This window comes from Leucopleurus acutus (assembly GCF_964270905.1).
Source record: "Leucopleurus acutus genome assembly, chromosome: 17".
NCBI classification, from domain to species: Eukaryota; Metazoa; Chordata; class Mammalia; order Artiodactyla; family Delphinidae; genus Leucopleurus; species Leucopleurus acutus.
Window position 1 is genome coordinate 13,866,789 of NC_139159.1, and position 17,807 is coordinate 13,884,595.

Below are 17,807 nucleotides of genomic sequence, written 5' to 3' on the forward strand. Positions count from 1 at the left end.
CATTATAATAAATGATATAGGTCTCCATGCATAGGCCTACAAGGTGTTATTAATTAGTGGTGGCAGGTTCACTGATACTTTCTGATGTTATAATAACTACATTCATTCCAGCATTGAGGAGGCTATGTCATGGCATTTTCACTTCATGCTGTCCATCTTTTTTTTTAAGAACTGTTAAATCTGGGTGTTTTTTAAGGAATCTCATCTCCCTGCCTCCAAATCGGTAATGTGGCAGATGTGGCAGATGTGGCAGATGTGGTAGATGTGGTGGTGCCGCCTTCATTCAGCTTCCATTCAGCGAGCGTTTACTGAATGCTAGGCCCTAGACTCGGTCCTGGGGACGTAAAAATAAAATAATCATGGTTTCTGTTTGCAGGAACTTCACATTCTAGTGTTCAAGATGAAGATGTAAATATCACTCTAATATTTTTTGCTACAGTTGCTAACGTGATTAAGCGCAGTGTTGTACATAGGAATAACATCTAATGCAAAAGTAGCGGCCGGTTATCAGGGAATGTTTCCTAGAGAGTCTGATTCCTCTGGTAAGTCCCAGAGGACAAGTAGATGTCGTTCAGCAGGCAGTGTGGTCATTACCCCTGCAGGTTTGCTGTTGTAAGGATGGATTCTTGCAGTTGTGCTCCATGACTGTGCCTGTACATTGTTCCTCTGCTTCAGTCAGTAACAGTGAAGGGGGCAAGTCTGGAACCGTTAATGGATGTTGCCTATGTAACATCAGTGTTGGTGTGTTGGTACATTGACATTGGGTTTGCAGGTATCCTTCTGTCCCCCTCATTTCCTACAACAGCTCATGGTCAGTTGATACCCACATGAAGGCGGTTATGCTCTATGTTGCAAAGAGAATCTTTTGAAGAAATCCAAGCATTCTCCAAATCACTTTGGGATTCCTGATAGCCTCAGGAATGTCTAGTCAGAGTGGAGGAACTCATATAACCTCAGTAATATCAAGAGATTCTTTAAGGAGACTGAGGTGTCCAGTCAGTGCTGGTATCCCTAAATCTCAGCTCCTCTGTTCTGAGGTTTCTAGTCTCCCGAGATGAAGACCAAAGGATTGGGTTTTGGAGATTACCTAATGTGAGCAATTAACAGCTGGTCCTCACTAATTTTGTTTCATTTGACATTTTAGCCTCTGGTCTGAGCAAATTTAAGATTGAGAGATAGCTGGAGGTTTGGACTTTCGCCATGTCGGTCCACATGTCAGCACAGGCAGCTGGTGGTGTAGTAATTCTGGTCTATAGGTTATGAGATTTCCCTGCAATAATATGGAATGTTCCAAGTCCACTGGGCTGTCCCCTAAAATAATGCCATATTTAACCCTCTTGCCTAGTTGTCTCAGTGAACAAAGGTCATATAACAGAAAATTCTATCCACAAATTGTTTTGCCCATAAAGTTCATCAATTAAAGTAAAATGTTATTTAGCTATGAAATATATTTGTCTTTAAGGCCCTAATACTCCTACCCATGAATATTATTCTATTATTTTAGAAATATATGTTTAAAATATAGACTCAGAGTTTTCTTCAGAAGTAGAGTATATAAGTTCATGACTTATAATGTTATGTATGCCTCTAACTAAGGTAATGAATGGCTCATGTCTTACATGAAATCAGACAGATGTACATGAATATTTTCAGTTAATGCAGGAGCTAAGAATTTTTCAGTCATGATAATAGTAATGGATAAATATGTGAAGTATAGGTATGAAATAAAATGGTTGTTAAGTTATTCAGTTTTAAAACCTTCATCTTCAATAGGCATGTATATCTCTATTAATATTCCATTGGATATCAAGTCCTACACTAATAATTGAAGCAATACTCCTAAATCAATATAGAAACTATATAATATCTGTCTTCCCAGTCCTTTTAATATTAGATTTACATCATTTTGTTTATTATTAAAGAATTTTAAGATAATAGTTTTGAAACTCTGATTCCAGAGAAACGTAAGTGATTGTACATATGTGAGGAAAATACAAATGCTAAGTTCTTGAAAACATATTTGAAATAAAATTTTAGTGCATGAAATAATTGTAAAATGCAAGAGACATCTGGTATATAAAATATCCTTTTGAATCCACAACATTGTTTAGAATGAATTTGCAATAGCTTATATGTTTTAAGGGTTTAACTTGTCATTGTTACCTATACCAGGTATAACTGGCTGAAAATTTTATTTATTATGCATGGGAAGCAGTCTATATGCTTTGTGCACTGTTAAATAAGTAAAAAGTATAATTATTAGTTAACGTTAATATAACAAAGGATTATTCCTAAATAAAACTGGTTGATTTGAAGGGGAAAAAAACTTTTAGTTTAGTAGTAAAACTATTGACCCTTGTTTTGTTTGTTAAGGAATCTAGCATTGTTAATACATACTGATTAACATTTAATTTTTCGCAGTTGTTTAATTGTATATTTGTGAATTTCTTTTCTAAGTGTACTGGGCATGTGAAAATACTATAATACAACATGTATGACTTTTAAGTAGATTAAATATTTTCTGTAATTGCTTTAAATACTACTTATAAATTCATAGTACAAAAGTAGCTTAGTATGGAATTAATATATACCAGAGAATAAAATTTCCAAATTTGTGGAATTTTAAGATATAACAATTTTAAGCACCTCTGAAATTGGTGCTTTAATTACAGAAGTTGAATAAGATATCTGCCAATTCATCTCAAACTAAGTAGGTCTCAACTTCAAATATAAGATATTCTCAAATATTTTGGTAATTATGCTGGAAATTGATCACAATGAATAAAACTATGAAGAATCTGCATATTATTTTTAAAAGTTATTAAAGTCAGTAATCTTTCAAAAGCAGAAAAACAAGTTACAATGGAGCAGTAAGAGATTAAAAAAAAATCTCTATATATTTTACTCCATTAACTTTCACAGAAGATTTGAGGAACTTCATTAGTTTAAGAGATATTTCAGCTTGTAAATGTGAGTCCATTTTCATTATATTACATGGACTTTTCATTTTATTTTTGATGAAATGCTGATTGCAATTATGTGTTTGATTTTTCTCCATATATTTTACACTCATTAAAAAATGTCATCAGGATTATTTAAAAACTACTTTTCTTACACATTTTAGTATATTACTTTAAAAAGTTGTTTTTAGATTTTCTCAGAATTGATGATGAGACAAATATCTAAAAATCACATTCCAGAGATGCTAAAAAAGAAAAATAGCATTAGTCATGCTTTATACTACCTGGTCTTAGCTTTTTTCTAATCATATAAAAATTAAAACTGTGTTGGCAAAAATAAACAAGGTGATTGCAGATACATTTTATTTATTTTAAATTTAATAATCAGGAGCAAGTATAATCATACTGGTATTCTTTGAAGAATACAGTAATTGAGTTTCTAAAACCCCAGTATCTTGCCAAATTATGTAAAATATAAACTTAATTTTCTAGAGGGACTCATTACATTAAGGTGATCCTTTGGCAAATTCTTTTTTTTAAGTTGCATGCTTCTTAAAGCAGAAATCACTCATGTTTGCAAAATAAGAACATGCATTTCACCTAGTGAGAAATGGATTCTGTCACTCGATGTTAAAAAAAAAAAAAAAAAGAAAGGGAGAGGGCCTTTAAATGTTTAAAAGAAAAAAATCTACCTACCTATCTCTACACCTGTATTTTAGTGATCTAAAGTATGTGAAATGGTCTAAAGCACAGGGGAACATTCATACAAACTTTATTTCTTTTGAGTATTGATTCTTGGGAGCATCAGGATGACAGATAACTTGTCACTTTAAAATATTCTTTGTAAAATGATTCTTTTAAAAAGTCTGAGGACTTGCAAAAATTAAATTTATGGATCCTTTAATATTATCTGTAAGATTGCTTTAAATACTGCTTAGAAAGTCATTCAGCATATACCAATGTAATTTAATATGGAATTAGTACATATTTGAGATTAAAATATCCAAATTTGTGGGTGTTAAGAGATAACAATTTTGAGTACCAATGAAGTTAGTACTCTAAATCTAGAACATACTGAATAAAATATCTTCCAAATCACCTCAGTGTAAGCAGCTCTCATTTTTAAATATTAGATATTCTCAAAAATTAGTTATTAAACTGACAATTGATGACCACAGTTAACCAAAATAGAAAATCTGCACATACATTTTTAAATGTTCACTAAATTAATTAGCATAATTGAAAAACTAGGATATATGTACACAGATGTGCGAAAATATTTTTCACACGCTAAATAATAAATATTTCCTCCTGTTAAGCCATGTGATATATTGTTAAAGAAATTCTGTGAAATACTTCTGCTATAGAGTTTGTCCTATATTTCTGAATTCTGACTTTCTTGCTTTAGTGCCATCATTGCCTGCACAAATGCCAAGTGAGCTTGGGTTGAAGTGTAGCCTGAGTGGAGTTGAATAGCACAGTGCTTGTCTCTCTGAATTACAGTAAAAACATTTGAGAAAATCCACTGAAACACATTTTCATTCAGCAAGTATCATGCACCTGCCATGTGGATAGTACTAGTACATGTTAATATATAGCACTAAGAATATTGTGCCCTTTGTTTTTCTAATTATCTTGAATTGTCTCCTGGAAATAAGGAAAAGTCTTGCTAAGAAGCTATGGGTAATGCAATTTGTATTACCTTATTGTCTCTGTCTTCCTTCCTGATATCATATTTACAGGTGTGCTTGAAAAATGAACTGCTTAGAGTAGGAAAATTACATATTAGGAAATGATTCTAGCATAGACCTGAGGACGTGGTTCCGATGAGCTTCTGTTTTACATTAAATCTTTATTTAGGATTCTTACTTTGCTTTCATTAGATGTGACTCATAGCCTCCTTCATTGCTTTCTGGACGCACTCGTTTCATGTTTGGAATTGTATTTATGCTTCATTCTCTTCACGCTTTGTGTTTCTTTTCAAAAAATATCAGAACATTTGCAGATGATAACTAGGGTTTGTGTGTAGAGATTGCATTTTAAATAAATATAAACTTGCATGCCACCAAAAATAGATATCATGCTACATGATTTACTTCTATGGTATTTGATAAGAAATGTTGCTTTTTTCCTTTAAAAAATTTTCTACACTGCTATATTTAAAACAGATAACCAACAAGGACATACTGCATAGCACAGGGAATGCTACTCAATATTCTGTAATAACCTAAATGGGAAAAGAAGTTGAAAAATAATAGATACATGTATACATATAAATGAAAATAAAAAGCTGAGCAATAAAAACAAAACAAAAAATGATCTACTTTCCACGCATAAGCAGCTTAGAGGAAATGGCAGCTCACCAAGGAACAAAAAATAATAGTGAATTGTTGAGATTTTTTTATATGTATAAAGGGATGAATAAACTATTTGAAATAATGAGTAAAAAAATTTTTTTTCCAATGGTAAAAGCAGATCAGCATAACAGAGTGAAGTCAGCAGTTTGAAAATAAAATCTAAACCCATAAACAAATTATTGACAATTGTCCTTCATCTCATTTGTATACCTGTGTGACAGTTCCTTTATTTGAGAGAGAGCTGTTCTTAGTATATTCGTGGGTAGGTTGTTTAATACATATTTCTCGCTTTGAAGTAAGTTAGAAATTTTTGACATGTAACAATGTAAGTTAATGTGCTTTTTCATACTTAGGCCATAGCTTTTCACTGATTATTTTGCAAAGGTATGAGCCACACTGTGAGATGTTTCGTGTGGTCTGTGGTCAAAGCACTGGGCTAGAACTCTAAGATCGGCTCCAGCCCTCATGCTGCCTCTTGTTAGTTTTGTCACCTGAGCTACAAGTAATTCCTTGTAAAATGCAGATAAAAATATTCCTATCACATAGAGATGCTGTGGGAATAAAAATGAAGTATTCTCTGCAAGTGCTATATATTTTTTTTTTTTTTTTTGCCTTGCCTAACAAGAATATCTGAAAAAAGACACTGGAATTTATATACAAAACTTTCCTTCCAAGTAAATTCATATCTTCTAACTTACATACATGTTGTCTAGTTATAAGCAATGAAAAAAAAAAGCTTTCTTTAGCATTGAGAAATTGCCTATTAACAGTAAAAATAGAAGTTTCCCACAAGACAGTAAAATCAAAAGCTTGAAGACAAAGAATGTAAAACTACAAATGTATTTGCAAGCCAAAGCATTTGCTGTATCACTACAAAATATTACATTTATTTTTAACATGGATATTTAAGCAACAGCAAGCATTAATGTTATTTGGTTAAAGATATAGAGCGAATTATTCTACTCTCTTCAATTTTCTTCCATATAAATGGTTTTTAGGAAGAAAAGAAAAATGATTTGTGCATACACATGAATGTCCACTAGCGAAAGTTGGGCTGGGAACAGGAATAGGAGGGAGAGAGACAAGGAGGAGAAATATTAAGAACTAGAAATCTGTACTTATGTTTACATACTTCTGTGTAAGTAAAGTCATAAATGTATTGAGAAATCTATGAGCTTTAAAAACTCTTAATTATATTGATAAGTATGAAAATATTTGAAACAGCACAATTTTGATGGTTTTACATTAATTCATTGTATAAACGAATCACAACCAAATTGAAAATCACTGTTAAATATTTTTAGGGTTTTGTTGCTTTTGAAATAAACTTGTCCATTTCAAATACTTAATAAAATGGTGATGTTATACTTCAAGATGATTTGTTTAGCTGTGGTAATGATTTTCATATAATTTGACTGAATTTGAATTAATTTTGCACTCCATGTAAGAGCCATTTGAAAGTGGTACAAAATCATGGCTTTATTGTGGTGTTTTTTTCTTGGTTGAAAATGTGCAAAGAAATGCAATTAATTCAGCAGTTATTTGCATTTTAACATCAAAAACAATAGATATTAAAGAGGCATTAAAACTCTTCTCTGAATTCCTTAAAACTTCTTATATAACTATAGTAATCTGTTTAGATTTTCATATGTTATAATACCACTGATATCTTATTTAATCATCTCTAAATAGAAACCTTAAAATTATTGAAGTTGAACACTGAATATACATTAACAGAAGAGTGCTCACAAAATTTCCCAGTTTTCAATATCTGAAAACAGTAGTTTTTGTGAAATAAAGTTTCATTCAAAATTTTTAAAGTTATTTAATAAACATGTTTTTCAAAATTTGAAATATTTAAACTGGTCCTGTATATGAATTTCTTTTGGAATGGAAATATAATTTTCTTTTTTAATAGTCCCATGTTCAGTAATTTCAGAAAGGAAATATTCTTAAGAATAATGAATGTATTTTTTGAAAATTATTCTAAAGCTTTTAAATAGAAGAGTGCTAAAGTACATAATGGAAAAAAATATGACAGTGTTCTAATGGAGGTTAATTAGATTTAGTGACTTAGATTTTACTTTTCACTTTTTTAGTTGCTTTCTGCAAGAGATGAATGAGTGCCTTATATTGGTATAGGATGAATTTGCTTGTGTCAGAATATAAACTTAAAATTCCGTATAAAGTTTTAATTTCTTTAAAACTCAGTTTTTCAAGAATTGTCAGAAGGGGGTTCATGAGGCCAGCTATTTTTCATCTCTTAAGTGCTGTCATATTTACTTATTAATTACTGACATTTGTTTTGGGATTCTGTATTTCAAGAATTTAATGTAGAGTGTTGCTAATATCATAAAACAAAATTGAAATTAACCTTCTGAAACTTATTTTTGGAAGGTAATTTAGCATAGTGTTAGGAATAACAGCGGCATGCATGAGCTTTGTATTCAGACAGCCCTATTTGCAGGTTTCCCCATTGCCCCTTACTAATTCTATGATTTGAGAACAGTAACGTCCTTCTCCCAAATATCAGATTCGTCATCAGAAAAATGGGAATTATAACAATACTTATATCACACGGTTTTGTGAAGATTAAGTAAAATAATTTCCGTAAAGTGCTCAGTGTAGCTGATAAAGGATTAGACCTAGAAAAAAAAGGTTTGTTATTGTAATTCATATCATTTTTATATCAGTTTCTTTCCTGTCTTCAACTAGCACAAGAGGTTTAGTACATGTGAAAAAGAAAGTGAGACCATAGGATTTTGGCCTTAGAGGTTTATTGTCTTTTGTCATAAATATTTCATCTAAATATGCTCCACATGTTTAGATATCATTTCAACAAGTACTCTCTACTTGATATTTAAGTCCTACGAATTATTTTATCTTCTCACAATTTTAGAGAATTCATATCCAATAATAAAAGCAAAAATATCAAGAAAGAAACGGGTGGGGGGATTTTTTTCTTTCTTATTTTTCCCCAGGCTAAAATCTGATGTTCTTATCTTCTTTTTTATGGACTTTGCACATTTACGATCTGAAATTCTCAAATAACATTGTTAATATCTGATACCATCGGATTTCTAACATCTCGGTGGCTGAGTTAAGGACATCTTTTGTAGAAAGCAGTTTAAGATAGGAAACATCTCTGTTCATATACAGTTTAAACACAAAAGGGACAAACAAGCTCCAAGTAGCTCCATTTTGTTAAGGAAAATTATGAATGTGAAAGAAGTTATTCTCTGATATAAAAGCTTTTAACTGAAAGAAAGAAAATCCTAAGAACACACATTTTAAAAAAATCACAGACACAGCATTCCTTTTACAATAGAGTTCAGATTCTTTGCTCATAAAGCGATTCCTTTTTCCACAAAGCAACAATCATAGTTGTTTCCTTAGAAATCCTATGTTTGTTTAAAACACACTTTCCAACCATAATGCTGTCATAATATACACATTTATAAATTTACTTTTTAAATTGTATCATTGCTTTCCCTAGTAATCAGGAGTTTAAATAATTCTCAGTTAAAAAAAAATAGCAAGAAAAGTGATATGTGCTCATTACTGGCCTTTTAATGGCTTCAAGATCTTAGCATCTCTGTGCTACTGACTGTTTAAATGTGTATACTGTCAACGTGATTACATTGCTTATTATCTTCCTGACAAGCAAAAAATTTTAGAAATTTGAACAAAGAACGATTCTTTTGGGGAAAACTATTGCCACTTATAAGTCACCATAGGCTAATTTTAGGGACTTGTTATATCAGATCTTCTAGGAGTCAAATTTTCTTTAAAATAATATTTTTTTGATTATTAAAAGACAGATATTCAATTTAAAGAGCATGGCATTACGGAGGTCAAAATAAGTAAATAAAAAGTGTTACCCAGAAATAATTACTTTTAATGTTCAGTGATGTACTTTCTAGGTATTTTTATACATAACAAATATAGAATAGTATTAACATTTATGTGCATTACAATATGCAATGCACTGCACCTAAATGCTTTGTGTACATTACTTAATTACAAAAATACCATGGGATAGACAATATAATTATTCTTACACCATAGAAAAGGACACAGATCCTTGTGAAACAAAATTTTCTTAGATTACATGGTTGGTACTCAAGAGTTAGATTCCTAAGCTTTAAGAATCAAACGCTAAACTGTGGAATACATACACATTAAAATACCCATTTTTGTTAATATTGTATAGACTTACTTGCCTATATATGCAGTTTCCACACAGGCAACAAAGTTTTAAAATTTAATGTCAGGGGCTTCTGCTTCTGCTCATGATGGAGTAGCTGGTATTAGCCTTACTCCTTCATATTAAGTAATTATAAAACTAGACAAAGTATCTGCCAACTTTACAGGCACAGGACAAAAAAGGTAGCATGGGACTGCGGTTCTTGAGAGGAGGGAAACGAGAGGTGAGCCATGTGTTTCATGCTGGCTTTCTTCATGGTGACACTTTCCCTGGCCAACTTGTATGGAGGTGGAGTTCAAGTGGAGTGAAGAGTGGCGATCTCACTGATCTGAGGAGGAAATGGCTAGAATTTGTGGGACAGTGTGCCAAGAAAAGGCAGCAGAGGGAGAGGACAGAAGTCTATACGTGTATTTTCTTGGATTCTTTACTGAGGACTGTGCTGTTCTTGCACAGGGCAAGACTACTTTAGACCTGAGAGAGTGATTATTATGAGTCTGGGAACTCAATAGAGAAAGAGAGGTCAGGCAGAGCTGGGACACTTCAGAGTTACAGCCCAGCCAAAGAGAATAAACCTTCCTGAGTTCCTTGAGCATTCAGAAGAGACCTTGGAAAAATCAAACATTAAGAGTTATAACCACACACTGAATTGAGAGCCACTTATAAGAAAGAGGGAAAAATTGAAATAGACCCAGCCTAACAAAGCATACTTTGTTAATGCTTATGAAGGTGAGGTAGATCTGCCAATAATTTAATTCCTGACATAGAACTCAGTATCCTTTAGAGAAGACAACATAAACCAGCCTTCCTACAAAGAATCAACTATAGTATCCACCATATTATAAAAAATTACTAGTCATGTAAAAAAGCAGGAAAATTGTGACCCCAAATCAAGACAAAAGAGCATTCAACAGAAACAGACCTTATTATACTCAGATACTGGAATTAGCTGACTTAAAACAATTATACATGTTTTGTGGACTTAAAGGAAAGGAACACAAGGAATAAACAGATGAGACATCTCGGTTGAAATACTGAAACTAGAAAAAGAACCAAAGGACAGCCTAGAACTGAAAATACAATATGTGAAGTTTTAAAACTCACCAGATAGAAATAACAGCTGATTTGAACAGTGCAGAAAGAAGGGTCAGTGAACTTGAACACAGGTCAACAGAAATAATCCACACTGGAGATCAGAGATTTTTAAAATGAAGAATAAAATGAAAAGGGCTTCAGTGACCAGCGGGACAATAGAAAATGATAAAACATTTAATCAGAATTCTAGAAAGGGGAGAAAGAATGGGAAAGAAAAAAAGATTTTAAGAAATAATGTCCAACTTTTTTTTAAATCTGGTGAAAAATATGAGCCTACAATACAAGTTCATAGAATGTCAGGCTGATAAGATAAAACAGTTTCAGGTAAACAGAAGCTGATAGAATATGTTATCAGCAGACCTGCACTATAAGAAGTGTTAGAGTCTCTGAGGCTGAAGGGAAATTGTATCAGATAGAAAATTAGATTTGTAGGAAGGAATGAGAACACCAGAAGTATTTAATACATGAGTAAATATATAAGGCTATCTTCCTTTTGTTAATTTTTAGAAAGACAGCTGACTGTTTGAAGCAAAAATACAAACAATGTAGTGTAGGGTTTATAACATACAAAGAATTAAAATCATAGGAAAAATAGCACAAAGGATGAGAGTAAATGGAATCACTTTTTATAAGAAGTGATACAATACTAATTGTAAATAGACTATAATAAGCTAGGGAGGCATGGCTTTAATCCCAAAGGCAATCACTAAAAATAAATAAATAGAGAGCTTTAGCTAAAAAGCTAACAGAAAACATAACATCAAATACTAAAATACGTTTGACTAAGGAGGAACAATGGACTCCAAGGCAGTTGGGGCAAATAGAATACAAATAGTGTGATGTTCAACTTAAACCTAAACATATTAATAATTACATTAAGTATAAATGGACTACACTCACCAATTAAAAGGCAGAGATTGTTAGCCTGGATAAATAAGCAAGACTCATATGCTGACTATAAGATTCATAGTTTAAAGATCAGGTAGGTGAAATTAAAAGGATAGAAAAGACATTACATGCCAAAAGCAGGCAAAAGAATGTCGCTGTAGCACAATGATGAAAAGTACATTCATCAGGAAGACATAGCAGTTGTAAATGTGTATGCACTTAAAAATATTTTCAAAATATGTGAGGTAAAATTAGAAAAATTAGAGAGATGGCTAGTCACAGTAGGATATTTAATACATTTCTCTCAATAATTGATAGAAAAGGTAGACAAAAATCCATAGGGATATGGAAGACTTGAACAATACTATCAACATTTATTGTAGGTTGAAATTTACAGTATACCCAACAATGCAGAAAACACATTATTTTCAAGTGCAGATGGAATATTCATCAAAATAGACTGTATGGGGACTTCCCTGGTGGTGCAGTGGTTAAGAATCCGCCTGCCAATGCAGGGGAACACGGGTTCGAGCCCTGGTGCGGGAAGATCTCACATGCTGCGGAGCAACTAAGCCCATGCGCCACAGCTGAGCCTGTGCTCTAGAGCCCGTGAGCCACAACTACTGAGCCCACATGCCTAGAGCCTGTGCTCTGCAACAAGAGAGACCACCGCAATGAGAAAAGCCTGCACACGGCAACGAAGAGTAGCCCCCGCTCACCACAACTAGAGAAAGTCCTCACACAGCAACCAAGACCCAACGCAGCCAAAAATAAAAAAATAAATTTAAAATTAAAAAAAAAAAGACTGTATGCTGAGCCAACTTTCTGTACTCTGATCACAACAGGATTAAATTAGATATCAACATAAGACAAGTAGGAAGATTCCAAAATATGGAAATTAATTCTTCATAACACATAGATGAAAGAAAAACCAAAAGGGAACTTAGAAAATAATTCAAACTAAGAGAATGAAAATACAGCATACAATATTTGGGGGGATGTAGCCAAAGCACTGCTTAAAGGAAACTCAGAACCTTAAACAAAAGAATTTTAAATTATTGATATAAATTTCTCCCTCGAAAATCCAGAAAATAAATACAGATTGAATCCAGATAAGTTGAAAGAAGGAAATAATACATATAAGGATAGGAATCGATGAAATAGAAAAGAAGGCTAACACAATATTAGCAATGTTGAAACTAATAAATTCCTAGTAATACTGACAAAAAGGTAGAGAAACACAAATTACCAATATTACAAAGGAGAGACACGGCCAAATTTCACTACTAGATTTTATATAGACACAAAAGATAACAAAAGAATATTGCAAGTAACTTTATGCCAACATAGTTGACAACTTAGATACAATGGGAAAAAATCCCAGCAAAACACATCATACCAGAGATAAAACAAGAAGAAGCAGTGCATCTGAATAGTTCTACATATGTTAAAGAAATTGAATTTGCAAGCAAAATCCTTCCCCAAAAGAAAACTTCAGGTTCAAGTTTTCAGTGGTGAACTCTATCAACAATTTAGGGAAGAAATAATGCCAAATGTAACAAACTCTCTCACAAAATAGAGAAGAGGGAAAATTTCTCAGATTGTTTTGAGACAAGCATTATTCTGATATCAAAACCTAACAAAGACTTTAAAAGAAAAAAAATTACAGATGCATCTCCCTTATGAACATAGATACATGTGTTCTTAACAAAATATTATTAAATTAGATCTGTATGATCCAGTACAATTGAATTAAACTCCTAATGGGCTTTAAAAAAAAGAAATTGATGAACTGATTCTAAAATTTATATGGAAATCATGACCTTGAGTGGCCAAAGTCATCTGGGAAAAGAACAGTATCTGTGGAATTACAGTATCTGATTTCAAGATTTACCATAAGGCTATAGTAAGATAGTGCGGTATTGACATGACTAGACAAACAGATCAATGGAATGGATTAAAGTCCAGAAATATATCTGGTCAGTTAGTTTTCAACAAAAGCTTCAGGGCAATTTGATATAGAAAGGAAAATATTTTCAAGTATTAGTGCTGGAACAATTGGATATATATACAGAAAAAGGATGAACTTTGACCTTCTACTTCATACCATGACAGAAATTATTTTGAAATGAATTACAAGCACAAACATAAGAGCATAGATTCTGAAACTTCTAGAAGGAAATGTAGAATATATTCACAACCTTGGGGCAGGCAAAGATTTTTCTAGAGATAAAAAAAATCACTAAGGGTAAAAGAAAAATTTGATAAACTGGACCTCATTAAAATTACAAATTTCTTCATAGAAAATGAAAGTAAGAGGAAAATAAACAAAATGTAAAGGCATGCCACTGACCGGGAGAAAATATATGCAGTATATCTGACAAAGGACTCTTATCTACAATGTATACAGAGCCCCTGCGAATCAGTTTTTCAACAGCACAAATAACCTAATGAAGATAGGCAAAAGATTTCAATATACAGTTCACAAAAGGAGGTAAACAAATGGTAAATAAGCACATGAAAAGCTTTTAACATTGTTAGCCATCAAAGAAATGTAAACTAAAACAACATTGAAATATCTCTTCCCACCAACTAGAATGACTAAAATGAAAGACTTTAAACACCAAATGTTGTCAAGAATGTGGAGTGGCTGGAATTCTCAAACAGTTGCTCTTGGGAATAAAATTTTATAATCACTCTGGAGAAAATGTCTGGCAGTTTCTTACAAAGTTTAATATGTACCTATCCTGTGGTCTAGCAGTTCCTAGATGTTTTCCCAAGGGAAATAAAACATGTATTCACAAATATTTGTACATGAAAGCAGTTTTATTCAAAGTAACCCACACAGAAAACAATCAAAATTACATTCACTGCAAATTGTATATTCACACAATGGAATACTATTCAATAAAAATGAACTAAGTACTGATACATGTAACAATATGATGAATCTCACTGCTATGGACTGAATCGTTTCCCCCTCTCCCACCAAAGTCATATGTTGATACTATAACTCCCAATGTGATAGATTGTATTTGGAGATAGGGCTTTTATGAGGTACTTAAGGCTACATGACATAAGGGTGGGTTCCTAATCCAGTAGGACTGGTGGCCTTGTATGAAGAGGAAGAGCTCTCTCTGCCCCCCTCTCCCTCTCCCCACATGCATGAACTGAAGAAAGGCCATGTGAGGACACAGTGAGAAGGTGGCCATCTGCAACCCAAGGAGAGAGCTCTCACCTGTCAGACCTGCTGGCATCTTGATCTTGGACTTTCCAGCCTCCATGACTGTGAAAGAGTAAATTTCTGTTGTTGAAGTTACCCAGGCTAACATACTTTATTATGGCAGCCTAAGCTGAATAAGAAACTCATAAACATCGTATTGAACAAACGAAACGAGACAGAAATGATTACATACCATACTAATTTAATCACAAGAAATTGAACAACAGGCAAAACTAATTTATGGTGATAGAAATCAGAACGTAGCAGGGGCAGTGAGGGATTGGCATGAGGAAACTTCCTAGGGTGATAGAAATATTTTATACCTTCACTGGGGTGTTCATTATATAGGTGCATACATTTATCAGAACTCACTACATTTATCAAAACTCATTTGCATTTCATTGTAAATTTGAATTAAAAAATAAAACAACAATTTTAATATATAAAAATCATGGCTACATAATGTTGCATCATAGAATACTCAAGGAGTCAAAATTAAACTTGACATTTGTTATTGTTTCTGAAATGAAATGATTAAATTTATGTAAAAGACACATGAGGTATGAAAAGTAATTCAAGACACTCATGGGCACTTGCTATGGAAATATCTCATAACCGTGACCTCTGATAAGTTTTCAAAAAGTCTGTGCTTATTGTAAGCGTGATGTTTGAATAATCCTGAGCAGAAACAGAAATTGTCATTTTGATTTCATAGTAGCACATCGAAAAGCAGAATTTGATCTTTGTTGATGAATTTCCTAGTTTTGAATATATATACTCTTCCAATATGGTCACACTATCTTTTATTTGATATACTAACAGTTCCTTTCTCATCAATTTGTCTGTGATATAAAGAGCTAAATATGTGGAAATTTGACCTGAAAATGTCCTTACTATTAACTGCAAATGTATAGTATTAAAACGGGAATCTGCTTATATTCTTTTTTTAAACATCTTTACTGATATATACACATGACATGAAACTCACCCATTTAAAGTGTACGGTTCAGTGGGCTTTTACTATATTCACAGAGTTGTGCAACCATCCCAGAATCTAATTCAGAGCAGTCTCATCACTCCAAAGAAACCCAATTAGCAGTCACTTCTTGTCCCTAGCACCACCCACTCCCACACCTCTAGGCAATCAGTAATTTTTTCAGGCTTACAGTTTTGCCTGTTTTGAGCATTCTACGTAAATTAAATCATACATGTAATATATGTGGTCTTTGGTGAAGGGCTTCTTTTGCTTAGCATGATGTTTACAAGGTTTATCAATGTTATAGCATGTATTCATTCTTTATTCCTTTTCTAAAAAATATAGGTTTTACAGCATTTTTAGGTTCACCAGAAAACTGAGCTGAAGGTACAGTTGTTTCCCACATACCATCCTGTCCCACATTGGTACAACCTTTCCTACTGTCAACGCCGCACACCAGAGTGAAATGGTATAATAAATGAACATACATTGACACATTATTATCACCCAAAGTTCATACTTTAACCATTGTTCATTTTCGGTGTTGTTCATTCTTTTGGAAATGAAAAATGTTTAATGACTTGTATCCATCATTATAGTTTCATACAGAGTAGTTTCACTGCCCATAAATCCTCTGTGCTGTATCCATTCATGCCTCTAACAGCCCCTAACTGTCATTGACCCTTTTTAACTGTCTCCATAGTTCTTTCTTCTCCAGAGTACTGAAAAGTTGGGATCATACTGTATGTAGACTTTTGAGACTGGCTTCTTTCACTTAGTAATGTGCGTTTAAGTTTCCTCGAGGTCTTCTTATGGTTTGATAGCTCATTTCTGTTTAACACCAAATAATATTTCATTGTCTCCATGTACCACAGTTTCTTTTCCATTCTTCTACTGAAGTATTACATCTTGGTTGCTTCCAAGTTTTGGCAGTCATGAATAATGCTGCTAGAAACATCTGTATGCAGGTGTTTCTGTGGACTTAAGTTTTCAATTCATTTGGATAAATACCATGGAACATGATTGCTGGGTTGTTTAGTAAGAATATATTTAGTTTTGTAAGAAACTGACAAACTCTTTTCCAAAGTGGCTGTACTATTTTGCATTCCCACCACCAAGGAATGAGAGTTTCTGTTACTCCACATCCTTACACAGCATTTGGTGTTGCAAGGTTTTAGGATTTTAGCAGTTCTAATCGGTGTGCAGTGGTATCTCATTTTATTTGCAGTTTCCTAATATGATGTTGATGTTGAGCAACCTTTTCATATGCTTATTTACCATCTATATATCTTCTTTGGTGAGGTGCCTGCTCATATCTTTGGCCCATTTTTTAATTGGCTTGTTTGTTTTCTTATTGTTAAATATTAAGAGCTGTTTTTTTTTTTCTGTTGACCACTTCACCCTGTTTGTATATGTTCTATGTATTTTGGAAAATAGTTCTTTATTGGGTGTATCATTTGGAAATATTTTCTCCCAGTCTGTGGTTGTCTTCTCATTCTCTTGACATTGTTTTTCACAGAGCAAGTTTTTAATTTTAGTGAAGTCCAGCTTGTCAATTACTTCTTCATGGATTGTGACTTTGTGTCATATCCAAAAAGACATCTCCTTACCCAACGACATCTAGGTTTTCTTCTTATCTTCTAGGAGTTTTATACTTTTGCAATTTATACTTAAGTCTTTGATCCATTCTGAGTTAATTTTTGTGGAGGGTGTAAGGTGTGTGTCTAGATTCATTTCTTCTGCATGTGGATGTCTAGTGGTTCCAGTACCGAACTATCTTTTCTTCATTGTATTGCCTTTGATCACTTGTCAAATCAGTTAACTATATTTATGTGGGTCTATTTCTAGGCTTTCTATTCTGTTCATTGATCTGTTTGTCTGTTTCACCAGTGACACCATCTTGATTACTTTAGATTTATGGGAAGACTTGAAGTCATGTATGTCAGTCCTCCACCTTGGCTCTTCTGCTTCAGTACTGTGTGAGCTACTCTGGATTTTTTGCCTCTCCATATAAACTTTAAAATCAGTTTGTTGATATCCACAAAATAGCTTGCTGGGATTTTTATTGGAACTGTGCTCAATCCATAGATCAAGATGGGAGGAA

The 17,807-nt window shown here is 33.0% G+C and overlaps 1 protein-coding gene across 2 annotated transcripts in view; it reads left to right on the forward strand.

The window, feature by feature from the left end:
* The window catches only part of LOC309974341 (uncharacterized protein C8orf34), a gene marked incomplete at both ends in the record, with an annotated part of 325,219 nt that overhangs the window by 106,985 nt on the left and 200,427 nt on the right, over positions 1-17,807 (forward strand). The window lies entirely within an intron of this gene.